The sequence below is a fragment of the Lepisma saccharinum genome, chromosome 16 (assembly GCF_977018435.1).
Source record: "Lepisma saccharinum chromosome 16, izLepSacc3.1, whole genome shotgun sequence".
Lineage (NCBI taxonomy): Eukaryota > Metazoa > Arthropoda > Insecta > Zygentoma > Lepismatidae > Lepisma > Lepisma saccharinum.
This window is the reverse complement of record NC_139244.1, coordinates 49,652,858-49,672,300: the sequence shown is the minus strand read 5'-3', so window position 1 is coordinate 49,672,300 and position 19,443 is coordinate 49,652,858. Positions and strand designations below refer to the sequence as shown.

At 37.8% G+C, this 19,443-nt stretch overlaps 1 protein-coding gene across 1 annotated transcript in view; it reads right to left on the bottom strand.

Annotated features, from left to right (window-relative positions):
- LOC146000479 (uncharacterized) overlaps positions 1 to 4,471 on the bottom strand; it is a 57,119-nt gene extending 52,648 nt beyond the window's left edge. Inside the window, exon 1 of the mRNA XM_083138158.1 lies at positions 4,344 to 4,471. The gene's annotated coding sequence lies outside the window, so the exon portion shown is untranslated. The remainder of the gene's footprint in view (positions 1 to 4,343) is intronic.
- Between the last annotated feature and the right edge of the window lie 14,972 nt (positions 4,472 to 19,443).

The following is a 19,443-nucleotide window of genomic DNA, read 5'->3' as shown; positions in this document are numbered from 1 at the left end:
TTCGTGAAATTCTAGAAATTAATATCTCCAGTGAACATAATTTCAGGGGAGCAAAAACGGTAAGGTGTTATCAACAATAAATAATAATCCATGGCGTAACAGCCTGCGAGGGACAGGACATACCTACAGACTGCCACCCACATTCTCTCACGTTAGGTCATCCAATCAGTTACAAGGTGACACGTAGTCATCACGACATTGTAGGCTTTCCATGACCAGGTTATGCTACTCACTCATAGCTCCCCAATTTCATTCATGCCGGTGGGTGGCCACCAGTCCCATAAACAGGCCGAAATCACCGGAGAAAAGATTTTTCCCCAAGGAGACTAGAACCTGCTTGCATCCCGTAGCCTTAAGGCGCTTCCCAATTATGACTGTCAGCAGGACTGAATGCCAAAGCCAAACAAATAGGTCAGACACAGGATGATTCCAAGCCTACTAGCAGCAATTTATTCAAAGGATATCATGCAGACGAACGAAGTGGGGGTGCACCAAGTGGCACCGAGCATGTCTACATAGGTTGAGGAAGAATCAGGTCTTGTAATTCAACTATTAATCACAGAGTGGACGAAGTAGCAAGTTATAATGTTAATAGAAATGTACCGTGATATCCTCTGCTGTGGGAGTGCAGACTGGAGGACTATAAAAATCAGAACAAATTGTTAGTTAATGAAAACTGTGGTTTCAATTTGAAATTCTGAAGAAGTTGAATGAAGAATTTTGCAAAAGAATGTAAAGAGGAAAGGACAACAAAAAGTCCAATAGTATTTGATGAAATCACTTCGGCTATACATATTTTGACTTTTCAGACTAAGACGAATCCCAAATCTCTGCAGGCGCTTGATAGAACCAGCAATAACAATTACAGAAGCTGCTACTAAAAGCTCATCATCCTCGTAATCATAGGTGTTTTAAGCACTTAGTCAAGTGTTTACTTTATAACTAGAAACACAGTCCTTTGTTGGATGATTAACACATTCCTTATTAATCATTATTATTATAAAATAAGTATTTTTCTCATTGTTTTAAACTTTTTACTTGTTCAAAATATTTTTTTGTTCTTAAGTAAAACACTGTTTATAATCATTTTTACACAAAGAACTGCTAATTTTTTTTTAAAAAAACAACATATATTGCCAACCGTGCATTTTCACAGAGTTTTTCACGTGTGCTGCCAACAAGTTGTTGAACCAGACTGATGCCCATCTCCACATTGTAGTGCTGTGGAGACGTCCATCGGTATCGGCAAAGCATGATGGCATTTGCATTCGGCCCTGCCAACAGGTATAGCGGGGATGCGTCTTTAGATTGCACGGACACAGTGTGGGACAAGATGTTAACACAGGGTCAAAAGATGTCCGACTGCCACCATGCTATCTGTGGTTTGCAATCAATAGGATTTAGGTCCTCCTCTTGGACTCTTAATAGTTAGGGACAGTAATATTTCAAGTGACACATAATCTTGGTTAACAATAATGGCAGTCAACATTTTGTCAGCAGATGCAAGACACACATGCCAAGGTACTGACCATATTATCACATGAAAAATCCTAAATCAACATTTTGCCTGAAAAGATTCTGGAAGAATTCATAACACAATGATTTTCACAAGTTTTATACAAGCATTAGGAAGTCTTTTAGAATACTGGAAATTATTGTGGAAGTAAGTTTGAAGCTTCAAGAAAGTAATTAAGTTGAGCAAAGTACTATTTTACTGTGAATTACATCTTACAAAATTAGTTTTGCAAGCATCCATGCTTGTATCATCATTTTCACATGAAGAATTGTCTATAAACATGGAGAAGAGGAAGAAAAATGTGAAAACCATACGGCAATGAATTTCGACAATCCTAGAAAAAAAACAATTTATAAAAAGGCACATTTATTTTGGATACTGTAAAATAGAGAATGATTTGTCCATTCAGATGAGTATAACTGTTGGCATGCTTATCAACCACCTTTCTTAGTCAAACCCCACCCTTCATCTGCTAACCTCTGGCCAAATGTTAGGTTTAGAGGTCTCAGCATTAATACACTGCAATGTTTGTTACAAGTCGAAGGGCGGGGCTTGACCAAGAAGGTGTTTGAAAAGTTTCCAATGAATGAGATCCATTCCAGATACTCGTTTCCAAGCAAGCAGCCATTTGTTCATTGTTGTCTTGGATACAGACTACTGCTGCTATCTACAGATCATTTCACAAGAAAACCAGTCTCAAGGATCCCTTCCTTCCCCATGTGAAATGCTCTGTAGATGACAGTAGTAGTCCTCAACCAAGACAGCAATAAACAAATTGCTGCTTGCTGGGAGACTTGTATGTAGGAGTATGTGGAATGACAAAATCATTCTAAATAAGTAATAACTATGCTGAAATATGTGGTTACAGCCATGACTGGAAAATGAATCATGTAGAAAATGCATTCATGTAATAATTAGTATGGAAAAAAGCAATCAGAATCTGGACCTTACTTGTGGTTCTTATATTAACAGATACATGGTGTGGAACTAAAAGCAAACTCAGCATAGTGAAAACCCACACATTCCTGCTGTGTATTTGTACTTTGCAAAGAATCTTTCATTGGAAAGTTTAAACATTGTGAAGTTTGAGGTGCAGCAATTAAAAGATTCTGGAAAACCTTCATTCTGAATTATATTTTTTAAAGACTGCAATGACTATCAACCTGTAGCTATCTGCCGGAGATAAATTTCCTAGATAGGCTATGAATGTAGCATTTTAAAAACGAAAATTATACTGCTACGGAAGTAACTCAGAACACTCACTTAACATTTTTGTGAGATAAATATGCTTAAAAAAAAAAGCTTCTCATACACAATCATAAAATGTAAAGCCATTATGGTAGTCTACTGGTGTCTTATCTAGGATTCAAAACCTGGTTTTTTAACACCAATAAAGTCATCTTCTACATGCAGTCAAAGGTTAAATTGTTTTAAATAGTGCTTTAAAAAAGTATACACTTCAGAAACAATTTAAAATTGCCTGATGTAGATTTCACTTCAGTAAAACATTTCTCTCCTCTTTTGACAAAATTACGTGTAACACTATCAGTAACCAAATGAATGTAATAAGGATATCTCTAAATAAGAGCCACACAACTACATGAAAAATAGCGAAAGACTTACATGTAAGAAATGAAGTCTCAAGTCAATGTGATATCCCATTTTCATGCTGTTGTTCTAAAAGGAAACTTACTAGTGTCATGCAATTCAAAATTAGCAGAGGAATATATATATTTCGGTACCAGTTTCATAGATCGGAGACACATTAAAATGGGATATTTTGTGTTTCGCATGGTTTGTACTTACCAATTGTGTATTGCGGAACATAGTTCAAGGTGCCTTTATGCTTTTTACATGAAAACAAACACAATTTTTCACATAGAGTAATTTTTGTTATTCCTTTTTTTCGCTTCCTTAACACACAATATAGCGGCAAAACTTGACTACAATTGTGGGTATGCATCGAAAAATACCTACTATCGTGTTCGTCACGTGTGCAAATTGTTCATTATGCACAGGTAGCTGATGGATAGCCCCACGAACCATTCCGATAAGATTAAATTAGGCAAGCATAGTTTTAAAAAAATAGGTTGGAAACACTGACAGGGGATTACGTCATCAAACGAGCGCAGCATCCAGTTCACGTAGGGATCATCGGTGAGATATCTCTCTTGAAAAATACATTATTTCCCAGTCAAATAATTCCACGATGAAAGAAAATACCTCGACGAACGTTGGAAACCTTAGAGAAACTCATTTCCGTAAGTAGTACCGTAGTTTCTTCTGTTAAATTGAAGAAATGTGTCTCCGATGTATGAAACTGTTAACATATTTTTTTAATTATTTTTCTTCGCTATCAGCTGTTCACAATTACACATTTACTCTCGTCGGTTTCTTAATTTACCATCGTAACATGCCAACATAACAGCCTAAAATACTATTTTCACATTTCATCAAATGTCAATAATGAAGTGCACAACATTCGCGCCTGCTAAACTTCTATGTAAATAACTTTTAACTACATAGATATACTACATGACACCTTGACGGATGCAACAGTAAATATTACTAGGTCAGTGTCAAAATACACATTAAGCATCTTGTGTGAAATTCAGCACTTCTTATGGTCATTAACAAAATTTGAGTATCTAAACTTGGAATAGTGATAAATAACTATAATATCATCATGAAACAAATTCTACAGTTTGCACTGTTTTCACCGAGTTAATTAAGAACTCCTTTGAAAACACTCATCATGGGGCCATTACTAGCTATAATTTGCACATATTACGAGAATCAACGTAATCCAGGATGGAAATCAACTTACTACTGGTATGTATAATATCTGCATCGTCTTACAAAATCAACCCAGTACAAAATAACTTCTCTCCACTTCTACATCACACACTCATCGTATTCCATCTTGTGAGTTGTGATTCACAAAATATCCGTAGGTACAGTCGAAGAAGATGGAAGTGATGAAAAAGCAACACTGCGCACGAAATGAAAGCACTGGGTTTACACTTGCGTTTCTAGATGTCGCTTCTTCTTTTCCTTTCTGCAAGAGCACGAAAAAGAATAATTCACATTTGTTTACTTTGCGTAATTTAAAATACACCAAATTTATATCAATTGTCCAGATTATTCAAATTAATATTCGCTATCTTTCACGGTGACAGAGATTTCACTTAACCACATCATATCGCATCAAGTTTGCACCGGCAAGAAACAAGAAAATATGTGCCAATCATAAATTTAGAAAATGAAGATATTCTATTATCGCTTTCTCAATAGAAATACGTTTACGATACATGTATTATCAACGCAGAAGACTTCCGTTTATACAATGAAAACTTGATCATTTATAATCCAGACATCAAAATATGCATATGCCTCCGCACGCCTCCGGAACAGGGACGGCGCAACAGGAGGGTTAAAGGGGCCGAAGCCCTCCCAAATCTGATTTCAGCCCTTGTTGTAGCCCCCAGCTTTTTATACAACGGTAGACATATTTCGACCGAAAATACGAATAATTTGAAACTTCTATTTTCCATTATAAAACTTGCATTGGGTCAAGCCTATTAGAATGTTGAAGTACATTTCCTACTTTAGTAAGCAGGGGCGCAGGGACTTTTTTCATTTGGGGGGTACAAAATTTAACCCTACACACACACACACACACACACACACACACACACACACACACACACACACACATATATATATATATATATATATATATATATATATATATATATATATATATATATATATATATATATATACCGTATATGCGGAGATGCACTGGCGTGTACAGAGAGGGGATGATGTGGCTAGAGTCCTCCGAAATTTTGAGAAAATCACAGTTTCAAATTAAAGCAGTGAAGAACTCAAGCAGGGACGGCGACAGGGGTGGGCACGGGTGGGCAAGCGCCCACCCAAAAAATCCTCTGCCCACCCAATCAAATTCACTAAGTACATACGCTGGGGGATATGTGAATGTTTCAATAAATAAACTTATTCTGGTATTCATTACTTGTATATTTTACTCATGAATATTACGTATAATAGAAATGTTCACATATCATCATCCCATAAAAAGCTGTCTTAACTTTGTCATTAGAATGCAAAAAGAATTACTAGAGAACAGTGGCGTAGCATGGACATTTCGGGTGGGAACGCCAAGTCCGAAGGAAGAGTCGGCCCTTTCTTGCTTAATAATTTACTTATGGTATTAGTCGCCACAGGTATTATTTGCCTGAAGTAAGCTGGGTTTTCAATAAAACATCATCATTGCATGTTTTAGCTAGAAAATTAGATGCCTCACTATGCCACAGATGTTTTGAACTCTGGTGTTCTATACCTTTTTTTATATCTTTCTACATGACGCAAGTCATTAAAAACCTACCTGAATCACAAGCGCCTCTGCACAACAGTAGATGTCATTGTTGTGGGCGATCCAACTACTGATTGATTTGGTTTATTTTACTTCGCTTTTCTACCACTTTTGGTTAATTGCGAATATGAATATGAGTGATGATATTGATGAAGGGACACTGACAAAGAACACCCGTGCTCACGCCGGGATTCGAACCAGGGACCTCTGTCGTCTTGGCGCACTGTGAAAAGCAGAGTGGATGATCCAAATATCGTACACTCTACTGACGTAACAGTGCCGATTAGTAATTCAGACCACTGTTTATTACATCTTGAGAATGCTGATAAACATTTTAAAATAATTTTCTCCAGAGACCATTCGATGTTAAGAGTTTTCAAATGAATGCTAAACATTTCCATTCAGACAATATTAAGTAGTTAGATAATAACGAAAAAATACAATAAAAAAATAATAGTTTTGCGGGTTAAGTGGTAGAGCAGCCACAGGCTGAATTTCTATCACGAGGACTTCACCAACTTATTTGACAAAAACTGTGTTGATCTTTTAGTTTCTAATACACATCGCTGTTCGTGCGATAAATTATACAATGCAGTGGCCATTAAGAAGCAGTATATTTGAGATTGGTAAAGTTACGTCAGTCAATATTGCGTATTGTAGCATCACATAGCACGAGTTGCATGAGAGCGAAGAACCGGGTAGGAATGCTACCGCTGTCGTCTGCTTCAGAAGGCAGGAAGGGTCACATGAACCAATCACGGTAGACCTCTCGTACGCCAGCGTAAGAGAGCCCATTTACGCGCGTGTTGTAGAAATGGAAGCTTTCCCTCCATAAAGGCAGCAAGGAATATAGGAGTCCTGTACGTCAAACGTGCTCGGCGTCCGGCCGGGAAAGGCATTGAAAAGAGATGCTAGAACGAGTGTTGCGAGTGGAGCGTTGCAAGCGGATCGCGAAAAATAGCCATTATAATGCCATGAAGGTCAAACATATATGAAATTAGTCAAGTTTTACTTTATAATCACAGCATTTAAGCATTTTTGAAATTTTAAATCTGGGAACGCCGGGTGTACGGGCTATGGTCAAGATGAGATCAGGATTTAGGGTGACCTTGAGGGCTGCAGCTCTGGGCCTTCACTGGGGAAAACTGCTTGGAAAAGTACTGCATAAAGAAAAAAATGAGGTACTTCGGATGTGATGAAAAAATGTAGAAATACGTATAACTAACCACCTCATGTAGGTTGGCGAAAAGTTATAACTGAAACTGTGAATTATTTCGACTTTTTAATTAGGTCTACATTGAAATTCCAGATGTGTCTCTTTCTTTATTTCATTACAATTTTTACATACATGTCATCTTCAAATATCTACGTGATATACAAGCAACAACTTTGTATTCGTTCTGCTAATAAATACTAATAAGAAGTAATCACAATAATCACTACAATACCGAGGTGTATAAATTGTGATGTAACAGTTATGTGGGTTTGGAAAAAAGCTACAGAATTATTGAATTGATAATAGCCTTCGAAAAAGCTACAGAATTATTGAATTGATACTAGCCTATCAGTTACGTAATGATGCGATTTTTCTTGTGATTAACTTACGTAGAATTAAAAGAAGAAAAGGGTTGGTAGGAAAGCTTTGTTTTGAGGGCGTCAGAGAACTAATCAATCACGATGAGAATGGTTTAAACTTTAGAAGCATCAGAGGTTCAACCGAAAAGGTCGACAGAATCTGTAGATGCAGATGAAGTAAAGAAAAAGGTGTCACGAAGTATCCATTCGAAAATTTTGTTTGTTTGTTTTTAAATCCAGTTTTATGCTCAGATAGGCTAATCGGGACTAAACCTACAGTTTAAAGTGGAGTCCGAACCAGTGTGCATTGTGCTTCCACCAGGGGAGGTGACAGTAGAAGCCAGAACCTCTTCATTATAAGGAGACAACGTTATGCTCTTGGAGAAAAAATAATATACAGAAAGAACTTACAGGAAACATGTCATTTTATCACCACATTTAAGAGGGTGTATTGCCAGAGACAAATATTTGAGACTTTCGGAAAACAACATTATTGTTCACGGAGTTAGCTGCCTTGATCCAAGAATGAAACAATTTGAAATTGAAACTACCACCTCAACTTTCGAAGGATATGAACTAATGAAACTCAACTTTTGAAAGAGTAAGTTATTGCTGATTCGACTGATTTGTTCTATGTGAAGTCACTTTTCTGCTAACTTGGCTAATGGCGACGATGAGGTTCAATGGTGATTTGGTGAAAGTGACGAAGGACGAAAACAAATGCACGCAGACACTGAAAATACAACCCACCACAAATTATTATTTTGACTGTGGTTCCAGGCGCCAGAGATTCGTTCACCTGCAAGATTAAAGTTTCCAGGTTATGCTGGGCAGGATAGAGGTTGACATTTGAGCGCTTTCGAAAAGGTCGCGCCATACAACCCAAGTCATATGTGAAAAAGAGATGAATTACCGGGTATGGTGATCAATTTCGATAAATTCCTTGTGTCCAAAATCACTTTCTGCAAAATGTAAACTATTTGTTACCTCAGTGCATGTGTTTATCTAACCACACGCGCATCACTTCTCCCGCATGAGTAACAAAGACTAACTTCAGAAAACGAATAGCAACTTAGCAAGCAAATACTCTCTTCAATTCTTAACAGATTTTTCAATGTTACTTGATTATTACTTTTGGGCGATGTCTTGTCAAAATAGCCTTTCATAAGCCTTGGGATACTTTATGCAGAATGAAGAAAGATATGTGTTTTTTTTTTTTTTTGCATGTGTATGTATGTGCACACTCCCAATAAGACATTAATTTTAATCCAAATATCCAGTGGCGGCGATTAGGAGGAACAAGGGGGGAAACTTTCCCCCCGCCACATTATGCCACTTGTTGCCTCTGCACTATGGCCTCTTAATGCTAAGACTTTTCTACCAAAAAGTAAACTGTTCTTGACCCCAAGTTTTGGCACCCGATCGCCGTTACTGCAAACATACATTCAGACATTTGTCAGTTGCAATAACCTTGTAAGCCAAGAAAAGTGATCATTAACCCCCAAGTTTCAGTCAAAACTCACATGATGAAAATTAAATGGTCAGGAAAATGCATTTAAATTACGAGAAAGTAATTTCATTCTTCACCATTATCTACAATCACACTTTCCATCACTGTCGCCGGATAGCTATATAAAATTGAGTATGCCTTGTATTTTTTGCACTTGAAGGACAAAATGTGATGCACACGATTCACATTTATTTCACTACATTGATATGAATGAAAGAATGTGATTAGAACGTATGGCTGCGAACACACAAACACTTCCTTGAAATAATTGTGTCCATCGGAGACGAAGAAGTGGAACAAGATGCGAGAATATATTAGAATAGAAAGATGAAAGACACTAAACACACACGTGTGTGTGTGTGTGTGTGTGTGTGTGTGTGTGTGTGTGTGTCAGGTAAGCGAAACATTTGAAGAATGGAACGAGAGAAGGTGAAAGGGAGAAAGAGTTAACAAGCTGAGAAAGATATAAGAAGGCATTAAAGAGTAAAAAAGAAAAGGGAAATGGGGAGTGTAAGAGAGGAAGGGATACATATACATGTATGTCATACATATATGTATATGGCCTTACATTTATACCTGCCCACCCAAATCTATCAATATACAGCTTCTGCCCACCCGGTGAAAAATTTCTGGCGCCGCCCCTGAACTCTAGAAAAACCAGACTGGTAAATTCAAACCCCATTTACAATTATCCCCGATTGACATTTTTCAGAGTAGAAAATTCTATATGGTGAAATATCTTATTGTGCAAACCGTTTCCCTAGAAAGCAGCTCCGAGTGCAACACACATATCTTTGCCGTTGCGCACATACCAATTTTCGTTTCGTCTCCCTCTCTCTTAGCATCATGTGTTCTACGCTGCTCGCCAACCTTCGCCATTGTCATTCCATTCCTGGACACACTCGCGCAAACATCATTGAAAACAAATGAATAGCGCTCCAGCTCACGGTTCACACTGTTCGGCAGGGACGGTAATGTGGCAATATAGCATGAGGAAGTGGTTGCTTCTTTTATGCAGTGCATGTTCATTGGCTAGCTAGGAACTAGTGTTGCCAACTGTAATAATGAAGCACTATTTCTGTCACGGAAGGAGAAAGGCAGTTAAAGTGGCGGTGAGTTTTGTTGGATTGGAAGCACCATATTTTTATTTTATACTATTTGACCGGTTTGACGTTGTGTACGTGTATTGCGTGTGTGTATGCAGTGATGTGCCGTAGACTATAAGTCTACGTCTACATGCGTTGTCTACACGTTTGAGTTGGTGTTTTAAGTCCACTTTATGCACAGTAAGGCTAATCGGGACTGGACCTACAGTTTAAAGTGGGATCCGAACCACTTGTGCCTCCACCGGGAATCGAACCCGGGACCCCTTGATTACAAGGCAATGACGCTACCACTGCGCCATGGGGGGAGGCCCACGTAATCTACGCGTAGGTTACATTGGGTTGTAGTTTACATAGACTACGTAGACAATCTAAAGTGCATTAAAATTAATTTTCAAGGCTTTCATGAAAGAAAAGTGACATTTTCAACTATATTGGTTCCTAACAAACTGAAAAGAATCTATTTACAACAAAATTTCTCTTCTCTTCTCTTCTCTCATCAACTATGGAAGAAGATAAATAGTATGCAAAAAACAACAGATGGCAGTCGTGAGGCAAGAGTCGTCTTTTCCCCATAAAACACTAGAATATTTCCTATATTAAGTTTCTTCCTAGATGAGAAATTGTTCGAATTTGAAAGAAAGTGTATGAAAAGTTCTCCTCACACATCAGTAACTGATACGCAGTATTATTTTGTTTTACTTCCACAGCGCCCTTTGCTAAGTTATCACCTTTCGCCATGTTGTTTACATAGATTACTTCATCTACGTGTATAAAATAGTCTACGTGTAGAATGTAGACTATCGTTGTTTACGCGTAGACGCACATCACTGTGTGTATGTGAAAGTGTGTGTTTGTTAATGAACGTCAAATTCCATAATGCCTCCAGCTCTGTCAAAGTTGAAATCCAAAACCTTGCATAGCCAAGCTCGGGAAATTCACAAATTGTTCATATTTCATAATTTTGGAATTGTTCAAAAGAAATAAATTATGTGGCTCCATGAGCATTTCAACTCTTGGCTCCGGTACGTGTTCTTGTAGAAATTGCATAGAGGAGGCTGTCATTTTTGCTGCTTAATGCAATGCATATTGTTTCCTGTGTTAAAATTGCCATGCTTTGATGGGTGACAAGTTCATAATAATAATAATAATAATAATAAATAATATTGTTGTGGAAGCCGGCATCGTTTGTAAATGTACAAGAAAGGCAACCGACTGTCGCCGATCACAGAGAGGCAATAATACTGCTTGAGGAGGAGTGTTGTGCTCCAATTGTCGCGGTTTAACACGTTCGCATGTTATTAGTTCTCAATGCAGTGGTAGTGTCGGTCATGTATTATCTGTCGTTGCAGTTCCGTACCAGTGTAGACGGGTTTTGGGAGTGAACAGTTAGAACGCCACCAGTGCATTAATGCAATGGAAAATAATAAAGCGTTTATTTTGTTTGAAATCACTCAAATAAGGAATCACTATGAAGAAGTCTTCTTTGCAGCATTTTTGGCAATTTTACATATGTGTTAGTACATATTTTGCGAATTTTTAGTCCATATGTATGTAGCTACATACAAAGCCACCTGTTAATACATATTAATCCTAGTCCTGGTATAATGCATGACGTTTTAAATTCAACGTTAGATAGACCTGAATTCTCTAATTTTCTTGTTGCACGTAACAGCTGTGCATCGGCGCACTGCAGCGATTTTTCTATCTGTGACATTAGCAACGCTGCTTCTTGAGTTGTGTCGCGTATCGCAAGGCAGAAATATATGTGTTGGGCTACTATCCACCTTTGCAATTCCAGCTCCTCTCGAAAAAAAATCCTGCGTACGCCAGTGTGTGTGTTTGAATTATATATGTATGTCCCAAGCTCTGGTTATGAATGACACGTCCGAACCAGGGATAATTACTTCACACTCACTGGATATGTAAACTCTATTCGCGATTAAAATTAACCGATATGCCATCTGGTGGGACTTTCAGGAACTAGTCTAAGTAGGCTACGTTGTGTTGAAGTCGTTTAAAGCATGGGGAATATGCGAAAGAGTAAGGTCTACTGTTCAGGTTTTTTGGTGCTCTAAATCGTTTTATGGGTCACAACAAATGAAACGTTTTCTTGTATTTCCACCCCGTGGAATCAACAAAATGAAATTTGTAAATAAATCAGGGGAACGTAATTGATTGCCAGAAGATTGGCATGGGGAATAACACTGTAATTCGGCAAGGAAATTACGAAGAATGCACGAGTCTATTCACTTTATTTTTCGAGAGATTGCCATGAAAGTAAAGTGTTAAATTGTACTTTATACATAAAACTTTTTTTTCTTTTTGGAAAAGTCATGAAGCGTCTTACCCAATGCATTCATGTATTATGTATGTGTGAAATTTGGAACAGGTGCAAGTCGATTAAGAGAGAAGATGAAAATAGTTTGAGAATGAATTAATGTCAAATGTAACCAGAAAAAGAAAATGGAAATGCTAATGTTGCTGCTTCATTCAATATGATGTCCTTTTTCAGTGAGGAAGCCTGGTCATGAAATCGTGAATATTATCGAGAAAGAACTGCAACGATATGTTCGCAATTTTCTCCTGCCAGCCTTTCAAGTATAGGTCAATTAAAATTTCTTTATTTTCAATAATTGCCGAGAATCCCAGTTACAACATGAGGTGCAGATGATACAGCACGCACTGCTTTGAAGAACCAGTGCGTAGCTATACATTAGTTTCGTCTGCATTTTATCTGTTATTTTTGCCTATCATAATTAACTGCTTCGTCCTCATCACAGCTTCACCTTCGTAAGAGTTCCTGGAATTCACATATGCATTCGCAATATTTAAAAATATCGCGTAATTTAAACGTTTCTCCTCCATAGAAGCCATGATAACACGCTGCTGTTTCGTACTACTGCTGAATGTAAACAAAGAATTATCCTACTTATAGCGGCCATATTGGAAGCGACACTAGCGCTCAGGTGGTAATTTTAATCGCGAATTATCAAATTATATCGCACTTGTAGAGTTCCAGTTCAGTTAATTTTAAAATCCCATATCTGTATATAAAATTATTGTTAAGCCATTTATGGTGGATGTACAGCATGAATGTTGATTTGTGTTAATTCAATATCAAAATTAGATTTGAAACAATTAACACTCAATTAAAAGCATACTTACAAATTAGGTAGAAAAATGTATGCGGGGTTCAAATTAATATAAACCTGTGTTTCTGGAGATCTGCATTGGCAAATATCTATACGTTTATTGAGACAATAAACATAAGTCCATCACTCCCTATGAAAAAATCAAAGGTCGCAATCTTTTTTAATCTCTAGGAAGCATCACTGCCCCATTTCAACTAGAAATGTTATCGAGATGAGACGAGTCAAAATTAGTGTTGGGCAATCGCGATATTGAAAAAATATCGTCCAGGCAATAACAACGAGACGATATATCGTCACGATATTTTGGCGATATATATCGTGTCGCCGATATGTATCGTCACGATATTTTGGCGATACATATCGTGTCACTGATATGTATCGTCACGATATTTTGGCGACATATATCGTGGCTACGATATGTATCGTCACGATATTTTGGCGATATATATCGTGTCACCGATATGTATCGTCACGATTTATTGGCGATATATATCGTGTCACCGATATATATATCGTTTCCACGATATATTATTAATTTGAATGATTGTTGTAATTTTATTGGCACGTGTTCGTTGGTAAAGCATGAAGATGGTAGAGTGGGATCCATGCGTATTACAGTGCAAATTGTCCATCACCATGTTCGTGCACTTTATTTGACCCAATAAGAGCTTCAAGAATTAGAAGACAACACCAAAAAAGCTTATGATAACTTCTGCTCCAGCATACATAAAAATCCATCGCTTAAAAACACGTAGGATGTGAGAGAAAACTTAATGAATATAGTCGTGGACAATTTGCACGGTAATACTCATGGATCCCACTGTACGTGTGCCTACCTTTTTGTTGCGTCAGTCCTTATTCCGTTCCTTCTTCCTTACACAGTGTATTTATGAGGAAATTTGTGCTGAAAGGAAGGTGTGGGTGTGAATAATATTGAATACATATCTCTCTCTCTCTCTCTCTCTCTCTCTCACTCTCTCTCTCTCTCGCTCGCTCACGCTCAGAATTTCGGTAATATTTGCACCGAAGAACATCGGTAGATTCTGAACATGTTACCACGTGATTGTATCTTGTCAACGATATAGCATCCATAATATTTATCATGTCAGCGAAATATATCGTGTCCAAAATTAATACCCGACTTACCCCCTTATGCCATGGAAGCGCTGTTTGACTTAAATACTGAAAAATAAGCATAAAATTTGTCTTTCTGGGCAACTATTAACGATCAACATGCGCCGTATACAGTGTTAGGCTTAAATAGAAGCACTAAAAAGTCAAAAATAAAACTTCGTTAACAATGCTGGACGAATGCGGAAATATGGAAGCACTTGTTACAGTTAAATTAGTCTGTCAGCGCTTATGGTGCATTATTTGTGAAGAATGAATTGTGCAGCTCACTATATTGATTTTTTGATATTCTAAAATCATCCTGATGCAGCTTATGGTATTTACAAGAATAAACATAACTCATTAGTTTTTATTAAGTTTCCTTATTTGTGTGCGAATATCCTAGCTTTCATAGGAAAGTATAGTTATCGCACTGCATTATATTCAATCACCTCTCATTGAATTTGAGGAAGTTGTTTGTTTCGATTACGTATACATTTTCTCTTTGTTTTCCACAAGAAAGCTCTTGAAAAATTCTCCTGGAAATAGAATGTTACACAAATTATTTTGTCGTGAAATAATCACATACTTCCACTCTGGGTAGTGCTTGAGGTTACACTTTCAATATACCGTAATGACACTTTTATGATATGAAGTCTGATATTTTTCGTACCTCTGAGATTTCATTTTACGAAAGACTGATGCATGATAAGCCTGATCTTTGCGATGAAAGAGTATAGTATAATATATTTTTGGCGGATACCATAACTGCGTGGGGGAGTAGATTCGTAATAGAAAACTTGATTGAAGCGAGAACTGCAAAATGTTTTAGCTATTCCTTAATGGAGCACAAAATGACCCCAATTGCCAATGGAATTGTCCTGCTAAAATAGTAGTGCTTACAATCAAGATAACTACATCCCACTTTTTTTCGTCCTAGGTTCAAGAACCTTTTTATACCCTCTGTCGGGTTAAATTTTGGTTTATCCTGCATTTTCCTAACGAATTTACCTGTAATTAATGAAGTGAGTGTGAGTGTGTGTGTGTGTCTGAGCAATCCAAATATTCGTCCTAACCGCAGAGAGATGAAAGCTTTTTATGTTCTTTATACAAGTAAAACCAACTTTTGCGATTATGCATGTTGATAAACTAGAGACAAGGAGCAAGCTGACTCATATAAGTGACGTACCCTTCAGAGAGGATGGAAATTCGTTGCGTCTGAAAGGTAGACGACGGCAACGTGCATTGCTGGTGCCGTGGACGGGGAGTCGACAAATCTGCAAGGAGCCAAACATTTGCATTTCCAATCGAGGCAGTGGCATTCGAGTGACGTTCTCAAAATTGCGTGACGAATCTCTTCATTACTCTTGATTGATAAAAAACCAAACAAAAACCCTAGCTTGAAAGTACAGTAGAGCGTCGATTATCCGAAGTAATTGGGGGACATGGGTGTTCGGAAAACTGGTTTGTTCGGATAATCGAACTGTACATGTTTATTTGCCAAAAAGAAGTACTGTACAGTAAATTTATTCATAAAAACAGGCATCTCTTTAAGTATGTATTACAAAGTAACGTACAAAGGCAACTTTAGTAGGAATATATAGTATGTGGTACAGTTTATTAAACAAAAATATGTACATATTACATACTCATTTTGCATGAACAATACACACAGTACACAAAATTAACGTATTTTTTTCATTACAGATATCTGAAAGTGAGCGAGTACACAGTTCGGTTAAGCGGTCGTTCGGTTGACCGACGTTCGGATAATCGACGCTCTACTGTATATCATTTCCCTTAATACAGTGATACAATGCTACCCCGTTCATTATACATGTGAAATGCATCGCGGCTAAAAATAATTATGATCTTCGTGAAGAAGTAATGAAATTTTCATATGTTCTATATTTATTCAATGTTGTGAAGTATTGCCGGGTAGGGAAATATATGTCTCCACAATATTTATCGAGGTGATAATAGAAATCATGTTGGCGATATATGTTTATCGTTAGCACGATTTGAGTGCCAGCCAAGACCGTGGTTTAGGCAAGGGAATCATCATAACGTGGAATGTTTAAATTTATTTTGGTTCTCGTACATAGTCAGCCAGAACGAGGAATATCTGATTTTCCGCGTAGGACACTAAAACTCAACCTTTTAGCGTTCGCAGATACGCTTTACTTCTCTTCGCCGGCCTCCCCAATGGCGCAGTGGTAGCGTCGTCGCCTTGGTCAGGAGTTCGATACCCAGTGGAGGCACATAGTGGTTCGGATCCCACTTTAAACTGTAGGTCCAGTCCCGATTAGCCTTTCTGTGCATAAAATGGACTTAAAACAACAAAATCAATCAATCAATAGTTCACTTCGCATGTCTATCGTTCGTAGTTATAGGTCTTGTCCAGTGGCGACTCGCGGAATGTTCATTTCAGTCACATCAAATTGTTAATTATTGTAAGGGCGTTGCAGATATTTTGAGAAGGGAAATACACCTAGTTTACCCCAACCCCTGAAAACAAAATACTTTGCTTAATCCTCCCTGGTGAAAAGAAATACTGCTGACTTCCATGAACAACACTTTTTTCTAAACATGAGGTTTGCAACGCTGCTGTAAGCCTGTGGCCGTAGGTTTACAATCCTAGGGTTTGGCCCGCTCTTCTCCCTATATTCCTTGCTCTTCTCCATCCAGATACGGTAGGCACTGCTTCCTTCGCGGTCAGAAATTTGTAAGTCAACATTCAGACGGCTTACAACTTTCCGCAAGCAGAAGGCGGGAGTTCCCATGAGCCCCCTGGTGCTGAAGTGTTGCAATCTAACAAACAGGATCTCGAAGACTGGTATCGGGCCGAGTTGAACTTTGAAGTTTTTACGAAGTTTGCCATATAAATACATACATTTTACTAGAATTAATAAAGTGTAAGCCCGGCTTACACGGCTTACATGGACGCTCCGCGCCTGGTGCAGACTGGCTTCGACTTTACCCAATGCGGGGTTCACTCGGTCTACAGCGGCAACGCGCGTGGTATCTGCTAGAAATGTCAACGACCGGCAAGCTCGAGAAACGGGACAGGATCTATCAAACGCGGTATAGTTGGCGCTGGACTGGCTACCAATTTGCTAGTTTTCGCCTCACACGATACTTATCAGCGTACTTGTCGATAGACTTTTGTTCCCATACGAGGGAAGTTGTAATGGCGGCCGCGTGAGATGTAAACAATGTATCACTTCACATTTTTAAAATCCGATAACTATTCAACCGAGAGGAATAACGTTTCGTATAAAACGTTATTAGGTACAAAACAATGGCGCTGCTTAAATACATACTTTACAACGTTTACTGTACAGCTATGGAAGAATATTTTAGTTGTTTCAAATGTAAACGCCATGCACTCAGCATAGATGGTGTAACTCAACGCGCCTTTCATGCTGTATACGTTATACATTGCTGGAGTAACACTCGGAAACCACGGACAAAAGCGCTCCTTTGCACACTCACAGATTATCTTCACATGGCGAAACTTTGCTCTGATTGGCTGTTCCACAGAATCAGCGCAAACTAGGGCATTCCTACTAGAAATCCAGTTCCGTGTGATAGGTGCTTATGAATATATTATAGAATCTATTAATTTAAAATGAACACAATTTATGTTCGTGGGATAATAACTAAAATTTACGCTGTGCAGTACGATCTCGTACTAGACTGGGACAATTTTCGAAAATTCTGACTGTAGGAAGCATTTTTGAGGAAAAGCGGGCAAACAACATTTTCTGAATGTATTTGATGTGCTGATTACGAATATTTTGTTTGCTACCCTCGATTTTGGTGTTATATGCTTCAAATCGCTAAAAAACAAAATGGCGGCCATACGAAATGAGTTCCTATTAACTTTTGAAGGAACAGAAAGAAAATAGTGATCTTGGTGTCATACATTATGTTTTTGGGTATGCTGAATCCAAATATTATGTTTTCTAATCTGAAATTTTAAGCTGTTTGTTCCAAATCGCTAAAAAACAAAATTGCGGCTACGTGCATCCATGCTATGTCTCGTATCTATACTTTTGAACTAGTAATAAAAAGTGTAACAGTAGGTTTTTAATACAGAAAAAAAGTAAAGAACATTGCTAAAGTAAAGATGCAAAATAATAATATTATTCAAAGCATAAGACCATATTGAAATATTAACAGTATCAGTGTATGATAAATCCGCACGTTATCCTTATTCAACCTTATTTTGCCTACAAGAATAGTAGCTATAACATTTTTCTAGTCACGGATATTCATGCACTCCTTAGTGCCAGTATCTGCACATTTGAAAGCTGCAGCACATACAAGCTGGCCTTTCCTGCAGGAACATGTAGCGGATATACAACCACCCAAACATCCACAGGAGTAGATGGTATCCCAGCCAAGCTCGGTCGCTATTTAATATTCGCAGTTTATTTGTACGGGTGTTAATTAATTTGCACGTACTTATAACTAATTTGCACGTATTTAGAACTAATTAGCATGTACTTAGAATACTTTACATTTATGTATTTGCTTAATTATAACTTTTATGAATATATAATTCTTTATTTTATGAAAAATATGTATATAGAAGGTAATTAGAGGTACTAAACGCTATGCATATGGTTTTATATTCATTACTGCAAAGTATGTAATGTATAAATCGATAATATTAATGTTTATAATATTGAAAATAAGAGTTTATGGTTTATGAACCGCTATGAACGGTGGTAATGGGTGTAGGTACAGGTTCAATTACGATTGGGGACGGTCCCGGTACTCGAACCCGCGATATGCAACGTTATTAATTAGTACTATGCAATAATTGCATTATGGTATGAAAGACGATGGTACGACACGCTAGACAGAATACTGTCTCAGAATCTCGACTCGGCGGTGAAGGTAGACGAGAAAGGAATTTGGGGAAGTGCGGTGAAGGTAGACGACAGAGAGAATGAATTAATATTCCGCGCAGGTAGAGGAGAAAGAAATTTGGGGAGTGTGCGTTCAAGGCGAAAGGGTTGTGGGCGAGACGGGATGTTGTTGTGACGGGACAAATACACAACAAGTCA